Below are 10,958 nucleotides of genomic sequence, written 5' to 3'. Positions count from 1 at the left end.
TCTGATTCCTAGCACATTGTGTTTGCCATGAATCTTGCCACTATTGAAACTATCTTATCCAGTCAAAACACTCCGTAGATTAGAGATGATTTGAAAATTTAGGGTTAGGTTTCCGCCGAAACCATCTCGGACCAACCGAGTTGAGGAACTCGGTACCACCGATTCGGCTCAGGCCATTGCACATGCGATTCTTGGTCTGACCGAGAATTGAAAATCGGTGTGACCGAGTTCAGGACTTTGTGAAACCCTAGCAGTCTCGGTGCCACCGAACTGTGACTCGGTCTGACCGAGTTCACTAGTTTAGGTTCCAACAGCTGCTTCGGTATCACCGAGTTTACAAATCGGTTGTTCCAAAATGCTTTGTGAGGAAAACTAAAACTAAGTTTTTGATAAATTCTTTTGCAAAAACCTCTGTATTTTGTGATGCTCATCCACTCTACCTCATCTATAATCTATTCACAGGGTCAGCTGTCAGAGATTGCATTATGTCTGATCAAAGTGACAGTCAGAACAAGTCATAGGAGCAGGTTCACATGAGTGAGGGCACTAGTTCATCTAGCAGCTCAGATGTTGGAAGCAGGAGCACACCCAGCAACTTGCCAAAAGCTGCCACCACAGCTAGAAAGAAGAAAATTTCTGAATCTGAGGATGAAGACTGTGGCAGTTGAGGATGAGGCCACTTCCAAGAAGAAAGTGGTTAAAAAGGAATATAGCACTGCTGCTGCAACTAAGCCAGGTCTGAAGACCAAGAGGCCAACAGGAAGACAACCAATGTCTAAACCTAGGAAAGTTGCCACAGGTGAGAAAATGGAGCTCACTCTTGAACCCAAGGAAGCTAGAGATGGCAAGAAGAGGAAAGAGAGGGTCAAGAAGACCATGGCCAGAGTAATTGGAAAGCCATCTATGATGAGAGACTCTGAAGAGGAAGAGGAAGAAGATGTTGCACCAGCACCTAAGGCATAGAAACTTATGGGAGATGCCATAAGATCAGGGACTGCTTCATCTATGCCCAAAGAAGCTCCCAAGCCAGCTGCTCCAAAACCCAAAACTGCACCAAAGAGGAGTACCAGGAACATTCCAGCTGCTGAGAAAAACAAGGCCCCAGTGCCTGAAACTGTTGATGAAGAAGAAGGTGATGAGACACATGTTTTGAGGAAGTTAAAGCCAAAAATTCCAGATCATAATGATGCTCATCCTATAGCAGAAAACATGAAGATCGGGAAGGACTCAGGATTGAGGCTATGGAGAGAGTCAGATCCATATGCCACTAGAAGGAGAACTGCTGTGGACTACAGGTTCCATACCAAAGAACAACAAGATTTTTATGAGATAGTGTTGCTTGACAAGAAACCAATAGTATGTGACATGAGATGGGTTAACTGGGAGTACATCAAGGAGAATGAAGAACACTATCCATGAGTATATGATAGTTTCAAGGCTTGTGGAGTTGATGAGTTTGTGGCTCAGAAGCTCACAAAGTGGAATGATGAGCTTATCATGCAGTTCTACTCCACATCTCACTTCTACCCAGATGGCAAGATAGTCTGGATGTCTGAAGGCACTAGATACCAGTGAACAGTAGCATAATGGGCTCAATTGATCAATGCTCCTAAGGAGAATGAAGATGACTTAGATGTCTATGCCAAGAATAAGAAGGATCACAACTCCATGGCTTGCATGTACAAGGAGATTCTTGATGCAGATCTTGAGACTCACCAATTTGGATAAGTGAAACACCTGCTGTCAGGACTGCCTGCTATCAATTGGATCCTCAGGCACACTCTTCTGCCCAAGTCTGCTAATCACAGAATGATCAGAGGCCACTCCATCGGTCTCCTACATATATTTGATGTGCCACAAAAGTTCAAAGTCATGAGTCTTATAGTTGAAACTATCAAGAGGACAGCTGCTGACCAAAAGAGAAGTTGTGGGTATGCACCACAGATCCAGGAGTTGATTCACTCCAAGATGGGCACTGGCACATACTTGTTGGACAAGGAGCACATGCCTATCTATCCAGATTTTGAGGACAACCAAGTGGTTATGAATGAGGATGAACCATCTTCTATGCACGTTCAAGCAAAGAGGAGAAGGCAAAGGCTGAGAAAGCTGCAAAGATGCCAACCATGGAAGAGGCATCTCGGTATCTTCTGAAGAGCAAGCAAGATCAGCTCGGCTACTTGATTGCATCCACTCTAAGGATTGAGAAAGGGCTGGCCACCCTGACTCAAAACTAGGAGAGCTTGGAAAGGATCATGGAACAGAAGTTCTATGACATGGATGTGAAGGTAACTGAGATCCAGTCTGCTGTGGAGCAACTTCAGGATCATATGCAGGAGAGGAAGGCAAGACAACCACTAATGCATTTGCCAGAGTGCCTAGACCTCAGAGGTCAACTGCAGTGCCAGTAACAGACACCAGAGCCACTTCATCTGCACCAGCTACAGCTTCAGTGCCACCAGCTCCAGCACCTACTCCATCAGCTCCATCTACATCGACTGAAGCCTTCGTTCTTGGAGTTCTCCGGACACCACCACCTGAAGACCAAGCCTAAGAGAGGATTTAGTGCTATGCATTTTCTATGAACTTTTTGGTAACTTGTTGCCAAAGGGGGAGAAAAATGTATAGATCATAGGCTTCGAGAGAGAGTGTTGCTTTTTTATTCTCTCTTGCTTTGGTGGTTGAACTTTATTTGCTTGATTGAGATACTTTCTGTCTGTGTGATACTTGGATGATCATGTGTGTTTGATCATATGCAACATTAATGCTTGTTGGATGATATTATCATTTTATCCCTATATGATCATTCACTTTGTTTGGTGATGAGTGCATGTATTTAATTATTATCATTTTGAGCGCTCCACCAAGATGTATGTGACATGGAAGAGTAACCCATGAGCCTAACTCTCTGTGCATTTGCAGTCCAAAGCAAATCATAAACTGTGCACAAATTTAGGGGGATCTCTTGCTTTTCACATACTTCTCAAAGCGACAATGTTTTTCACACTTATTATCATTCGTCGAAGCTTTGATCTATATGTTGTCATCAATTACCAAAAAGGGGGAGATTGAAAGTGCAACTATCCCTGGGTGGTTTTGGTAATTCCTAACAACATATAGCTCATTGAGCTAACATTATTCCAAGATTAATATTTCAGGAAAATCTCAATGAATGGCATGGCATGGATGAGGAAAGTGGACCCCTCAAAATACTAAGGACAAAAATATTGGCTCAAGCTCAAAGCTCAAGACTCTACATTTTATATTTTAGTGATCCAAGATCACATTGAGTCTATAGGAAAAGCCAATACTATCAAGGAGGGATGAGGTGTTGCTTGATGAGGTTCTTGCTTCATAGTGCTTAGTGACATGCTCCAAAACCCTCAACTACCTTCCCACATCCACATATGACCTAAACCAAAAGTCAAACTCGGCCCCACTGATTCTTTCTATCCGATGCCACCGAGTTCAGATGTCATAGCCACTGCCACAAACCCTAGGCAAATCGGTCTCACCGATAGGGATCTCGGTCACACTGAGATGGGGTTGTAATCTCTCTATTTCCCTTTGTAACGTTTCGGTCCTACCAAGATGAGCGATCGGTCCCACCGAGATTGCAATGTAAACTCTCTGTTTCCCTTTTGTAACATTTTGGTCCCACCGAAATGAGCAAATCGGTCCCATCGAGTTTACCTGACCAACTATTTGGTTAGCTTATTACCAAAATCGGTCCCACCGAGTTTGTGTAATCGGTCACACCGAGATTACGTTATGCCCTAACCCTAACCATATCGGTCCTACCGAGTTGCATCTCAGTTCCACCGAAAATCCTAACGGTCACTAGGTTTGCTAACTCGTTCCGATCGAGTTTCTCAATTCGGTCTCACCGAGATTGGTAAATTATGTGTAACAGTTAGTTTTTGTGTGGAGGCTATATATACCCCTCCACCCACTCTTCATTCGTGGAGAGAGCCATCATAACATACCTACACTTCCAATACACATTTTCTGAGAGAGAACCACCTACTCATGTGTTGAGGCCAAGATATTCCATTCCCACCATATGAATCTTGATCTCTAGCCTTCCCCAAGTTGCTTTCCACTCAAATCTTCTTTCCACCAAATCCATATCCTGTGAGAGAGAGAGAGAGAGTTGAGTGTTGGGGAGACTATCATTTGAAGCACAAGAGCAAGGAGTTCATCATCAACACACCCTTTGTTACTTCTTGGAGAGTGGTGTCTCCTAGATTGGCTAGGTGTCACTTGGGAGCCTCCGACAAGATTGTGGAGTTGAACCAAGGAGTTTGTAAGGGCAAGGAGATCGCCTACTTCGTGAAGATCTACCGCTAGTGAGTCAAGTCCTTCGTGGGCGATGGCCATGATGGGATAGACAAGGTTGCTTCTTCGTGGACCCTTCATGGGTGGAGCCCTCCGTGGACTTGCGCAACCGTTACCCTTCGTGGACTAGCACCACCTATCGGAACCACGACAAAAACATCTGTGTCTCCAATTGCGTTTGAATTCTCCAAACCCTTCCCTTTACATTCTTGCAAGTTGCATGCTTTACTTTCTGCTGCTCATAGACTCTTTGCATGCTTGCTTGAATTATGTTAAGATTGCTTGACTTGTGCTAAGATAGCTAAAATCTGCCAAAGACTAAAATTGGGAAAATGATAGATTTTTAATTGGTCAAGTAGTCTAATCACCCCCCTCTAGACATACTTTCGATCCTACAATACCTGATACAAGTATTGGCATTGGAGGCAAGTTCGGGGGCTACTGAGGGAGTCATGGACTAAGGGATCCTCGGAGCGACGGCCCATTGTACATGGGCCGGACTGGTGAAGCCATATATTGACAGGAGATCTATGAAGCCGGGGTGTGCCCTCCAAGTCAAGAAGGCAAAGGATCTCTTTAATTCCTTATTGTAACTATCTAAGGTAATCCTAGCCCTATCGGTGTCTATATAAACTGAGGGTTGTACACATTATGGTTAGAGCTACATTCATCACCTCATAGCCTAGGGTTTAGCTCATGCTGATCTCGAGGTAGATCTACTCTGTAAACCATGTTATACATTAAATACAATCAAGAAGGACATAGGGTTTTACCTCTTCGAGAGGGCCCGAACCTGGGTAAACACTGTGTTCGTCGTCCATTGTTACCCATCGATCCTAGATCCACAGCTCGGGACCCCCTACCCCGAGGTCTGTTGGTTTTGACACCGACACTTGCCAGTGAGCAGCAGGCTCTGGCAGGGCATGATGCCCTTGTCGTCGAGACAAGCCCCCCCGCAGCGGAAGAGATGCCTCTAGTTCTTGTCATTGAGCCACGGGCTCTAGCATGGGCACAACGGATCGTCCTTTACCTTCAGATAGGTCAACTTCCCGATGAACAAGAAGCTGAGAAAGTAGCCCGCCAATCAAGTATGTATCAGTTTGTCGATAGCATTCTAGTAGAAAGAGGCCAAATGGAAAGCTTGTGGCAGAGATACATGAAGGGGTGTGTGGCTCTCATATCGGATATCGCGCACTTGTCGGCAAGGTTATCCATCAAGGTTTCTACTAGCCGATGGCCCTTCAATACATAGTGGTTGTGGTAACAATGTTCTAAGCATGCCAGTTCCACACCAAGCACATTCATGACAGAGGCGAAGGTGTCCCGATGTTTTGATGAGATGGTGGCTATCCTTTTCAGTGGGAGTCGACCTTGGCGATCCAACTACGAACGTGCGAGACGTTGCGCCTTACCAATCACTAAACCAACTTCTGAGGGTTATTGACCACGCCGGAGCACGATCAACCTGACCACGAAGGTCTGTTTCCTGCAGGCAAAGAAAGAACAAGCAAGAAACTAAGATTGCAATCTGGATATTGCGAATATAAGAGGAAAGCTTTATTGATCAAGGTGGGGTTCTGTGACGCCTTTGTTTGGTCATTGAACACAAATGAAGTACACTAAGTTGCAGCTATGGCGAACTTTAATCTAAACAAAACCCAAAGTCTAAACGACGCCCTAAGGGCTGTATATATGGAGGAGATAGGGGGAATTTCATGGCCCTTGGAGGACGGGTCCAAAACCAACCCTAACTCTTGTTTCCCCACACATACGGACTCTAAAAACTGCCTATAATCAAGTCTTTCGAAATTACATGGGCCTGGCCCAAAAATAAGGTGACGCAACACCTAGAATAGCCTTTGGATGAAATTTATGAAGTGTCATCTTGTATGTTTCATCCAAGGCTTCATGCACTCATTATGGTGGCTTCAAAGTCCTGGAATCATCACTTGTAACTCCGTTCTTGTTCCCCTTGCGCATGCCATCATCTCCATGCTTGAACTTGCTCGAAGGTTCATCTTTCTTGTCCAAGATAGGCCCTTCATTTGTAAGCAAAACAAATGTATCCAATTTAGGTAGCATCATATTCTCATGAACATTAGAATCGTTACCAAGAAACAGAAGTACCTGATAATTCAATTGGTGGTCGCGAGCTCTAGTAATTGGTCCAGTATGTATAGCAGCAGGGGCTGTGAGTGTAACAATGGTATTGATGTCCTCATCATCCTCCCCTTCTAGAAATGAAGTCGTCCTCGACGAAAGCTCATCTTCCTCTCCCAAATAAGGCTTCAAATCTGCAATGTTAAAAGTGGGACTAACCCCAAAATCTGCAGGCAATCAAGTTTATATGCATTATCATTTATTTTCTCTATCACCTTAAAAGGACCATTAACACGTGGCATTAGCTTTGATTTGCGCAAATTAGGAAATCTATCCTTACGCAAATGTAACCAAACAAGATCTCCAGGTGCAAACACAACATGTTTTCTACCCTTATCTCCAGCAAGTTTATATTTAGCATTCATAGGCTCAATGTTTTCCTTAGTTAACTCATGCATTTTTAAATCAATTCAGCACGTTCTTTAGCATCAAAATTAACCTTCTCCGATGATGGAAGAGGCAACAAATCAATAGGTGGACGAGGTAGGAAACCATACACAATTTCAAAAGGGCACATCGTAGTAGTAGAATGCAATGAACGATTATAAGAAAATTCAATATGAGGCAAGCATTCTGCCCACATTTTCTTAATATTCTTCAAAACCGCCCTAAGCATAGTAGACAATGTTCTATTGACTACTTAAGTTTGTCCATCAGTTTGGGGGTGACAAGTAGTACTAAAAAGCAGTTTATTCCCCAACTTCGCCCATAAACATCTCCAAAATTGGCTAAGAAATTTAGTATCACGATCTGAAACAATAGTATTTGGCACACCATGCAAGCGAATAATTTCACAAAAGAACAAATCAGCAACATTAATAGCATCATCGCTTTTATGACATGGTATAAAGTGTGCCATTTTTGAGAATCTATCCATGAAAACAAATATGCTATCCCTCCCCTTCATTGTTCGAGGTAAACCTAAAACAAAGTCCATAGATATGTCCTCCCAAGGAACAGTAAGTACAGGGAAAGGCATATATAAACCATGAGGATTGAGTCGTGACTTAGCTTTTTGACATGTAGTGCGGCGAGCAACAAAACGCTCAACATCCCGTCTCATCTTTGGCCAAATGAAATGTGTAGCAAGTATGTCCTCCGTCTTCTTCATGCCAAAGTGTCCCATTAATCCTCCTCCATGTGCCTCCTGCAACAACAAAAGACGAACAGAGCTAGCTGGAATGCATAGCTTGTTAGCACGGAACACAAATCCATCATTAACGACAAACTTGTTCCACGTTCTTCCTTTTTACAATTCAGCATTACATCTTAAAAATCACCTTCATACACATATTGATCTTTGATGGTATCCAAACCAAATATGTTGAAGTCAAGTTTTGAAAGCATAGTATAGTGACAAGATAATGCATCAACAATAACATTTTCTTTACCCTCCTGTGGTTAATGACATCAGGGAAATTCTCAATGAATTCAACCCATTTAGCATGTCTACGATTGAGTTTAGCTTGTATTTTAATATGTTTCAAAGATTCATGATCAGAATGTATAACAAATTATTTGGGCCATAAATAATGTTGCCATGTTTCTAAAGTCCGAACAAGAGCATATCATTCTTTATCATAAGTAGAATAATTCAAACTAGGCCCACTCAATTTTTCAGAAAAGTATGCAACAGGTTTGCCATCTTGTAATAACACACCTCCTAATCCAATTCCACTAGCATCACACTTAAGCTCAAAAGTCTTATTAAAATCAGGAAGTTGGAGTAAAGGAGCATGTGCCAATTTATCTTTCAATACCGTGAAGGCTTCTTCTTGTGCGGTACCCCAAACAAAAGGCACATCCTTGTTTGTAAGCTCATTGAGAGGTGCATCAATGGTGCTGAAATCTCTCACAAAACGTCTATAGAATCCAGCGAGGCCAAGAAAACTCCTCAATTGTGTGACCATTTTGGGCTGTGGCCAACTCTCAATAGCTTCAATCTTGGCTTATCAACTTCAATTCCCTATGGAGTAACAACATAGCCAAGAAAAGATACTCGGTCGGTGCAGAAGGTGCACTTCCCAAGGTTGCCAAACAAACGTGCATCACGTAGAGCAATAAAAACAACATGTAAATGTTCCAAATGTTCCTCCAAAGAACTGCTATAAATCAGTATATCATCAAAATAGACTACCACAAATCGTCCATTGAAAGCACGTAAAACTTTGTTCATTAATCTCGTGAAAGTACTAGGTGCATTAGTTAACCCAAAAGGCATGACTAACCACTCATATAATCCAAACTTAGTTTTAAATGTTGTTTTCCATTCATCTCCCAATTTCATACGAATTTGATGGTATCCACTACGCAAATCAACTTTGGAGAATATTGTAGAGCCACTCAATTCATCAAGCATGTCATCTAGTCTAGGAATAGGATGATGATAACGAATAGCAGTATTATTAATGCCTCTAAAATCAACACATATACGTGACGTACCATCCTTTTTTGGCACTAGTATAATAGAAACAACACAAGGACTAAGAGATTCGCGTATATAACCTCTATCGAGCAGCTCCTGTACTTGACGCATAATCTCCTTCGTCTCCTCTAGATTGGTACGGTATGGCGCACGGTCTGGCAGCGAGGCACCGAGAATTAAGTCAATCTGATGCTCAATCCCTCGAATAGGTGGTAATCACTACTAGGGAAAACCTTATACACAGCATCTTAGCGGTAGCGCTGGACAAAACCGTGCGCTACTGCTACTTAGGAGTAGCATGTGTAAATATACCGAGCAACTGCTATCACCTTAGCAGTAGCACGTACTAGCAAAACGCGTTGCTGCTATGTTTGAACTGGGCGCCACATGGCTAGCCCCACTTAGCAGTAGTGCTTATTCGTGCGAGTGCTACTGCTATGCTCCATAGCAGTAGCGCTTTTCATGAACACACACTACTACTAGTCCTACCTTATCCTCCCCACGCAGCCGACCCTCTCACTCACTCTCCCTCTTAGTCACTCTCGCCCGCGCCAATATCCATCATCCGGCGCCGCCGCGCTGCTCCTCCACCGAGGTACTCCCTCCACCCCTCGTCCCCTCCCTCCTCCTCCCACCGCGCCCTCCTCCCTCCTCCTCCGGCCGCCCCCTCCTCCCTCCTCCTCCGACCGCCCCTTCGTCCCTCCTCCCTCCTTCACCAGCAACACTCCTCCCGCCACCCCTCCCCCCTCCTCCTCCGGCTACCCCCTCCCCCTCCTCCTCCGGCCGCCCCTCCCCCTCATCTCTCCTCCCTCCCTCCCTTGTCTCTGTTCTTGCAAATTATAGGTAATTTAAATGTAGATTTTAGAAGGTAGATATTGTAGAATGTAGGTTTTTTTAATAGAAGTAAGAAAAATTAGGGTAGAACTAGGGTAGTAGAATTTTTAGCAAGTGTTTAATAGAAATAGTTTATTTAGTAAGTGATTAATATAACTAGTTTATTTATATTAAGTGCTTAATAGTTAATAGAACTAGTTTATTTAGTAAGTGCTTAATAGAACTAGTTTATTTAGTAAGTAGTTAATAAAACTACTTTATTTAGTAAGTAGTTAATAAAACTAGTTTATTTAGTAAGTAGTTAATAAAACTAGTTTATTTAGTAAGTGCTTAATAAAACTAGTTTAGAGAGAGACCTATATTGACAAATTTAGGTATGCTAGGATTATATATAAGATATTTTGAAATGCTTTTGTTCATATTTTAAACCATTGAAATGCAATGACCATCAATAAGTGGCCTATGTTTTGCCGGAGTGTTGATTAATTTCTGTTCCGGCAAATTTCAGGCGCTCGATATGTCCTTTCTTAGCAAAGGTGATGCCGGATTTTTCTGTGAATTTTGGCATGGCTTGTGCTATAATATAGGAAATATCGAGTGTGTTGGAAATGCCACAAAGAGCATTCTACGCCATTTTGGGTTTTTCCATCGAGTTATAATCTTTGAATTTTGAACATAGGAGATGTCTAATGACGATGGGATCCCGGAGTGAGGGTACTGCTACGATGACCGGGGTTTGTGCGGCAGGTTTCCTCACCTACAAAATGATAGGTTTTTCATCGTGAAGCTGGAAGAGACATTTGATGTTTGTACGGTACACAATGACAAGCATTTCATCGTAATTAATATCATCACTTGTGCTTCTTTTTGTTCAACGTGTAATTTCTGTTTTTTTTAATTCGATTAGTACATCCCATGCCATGCTAGACCATATGTATTGGAGAAGCTTGGTTTTGGTTTACATGACTTTTAGAATGTGGAGACGAGGAGGGTCACGTAAGAACTAAACATGGTTATGAGTTTCTGGTTAATCTGTACAATGCGGTCAATCACTCCCATTTCGGTTGCTCTAATTGGGAAGCTCTCTGCAAGGCATATAGATTTGAGGAGGGAATGCAAATAAGATTTGATATTTGTCCCGAAGATTATAATGATGATGATAATATCGACATCTGGGTGGATGTGGATATGCCTCCAGTGT

The sequence above is a fragment of the Triticum aestivum genome, chromosome 6A (genome assembly GCF_018294505.1).
Source record: "Triticum aestivum cultivar Chinese Spring chromosome 6A, IWGSC CS RefSeq v2.1, whole genome shotgun sequence".
Taxonomy (NCBI): domain Eukaryota; kingdom Viridiplantae; phylum Streptophyta; class Magnoliopsida; order Poales; family Poaceae; genus Triticum; species Triticum aestivum.
Note: the sequence above shows the minus strand (reverse complement) of the source record.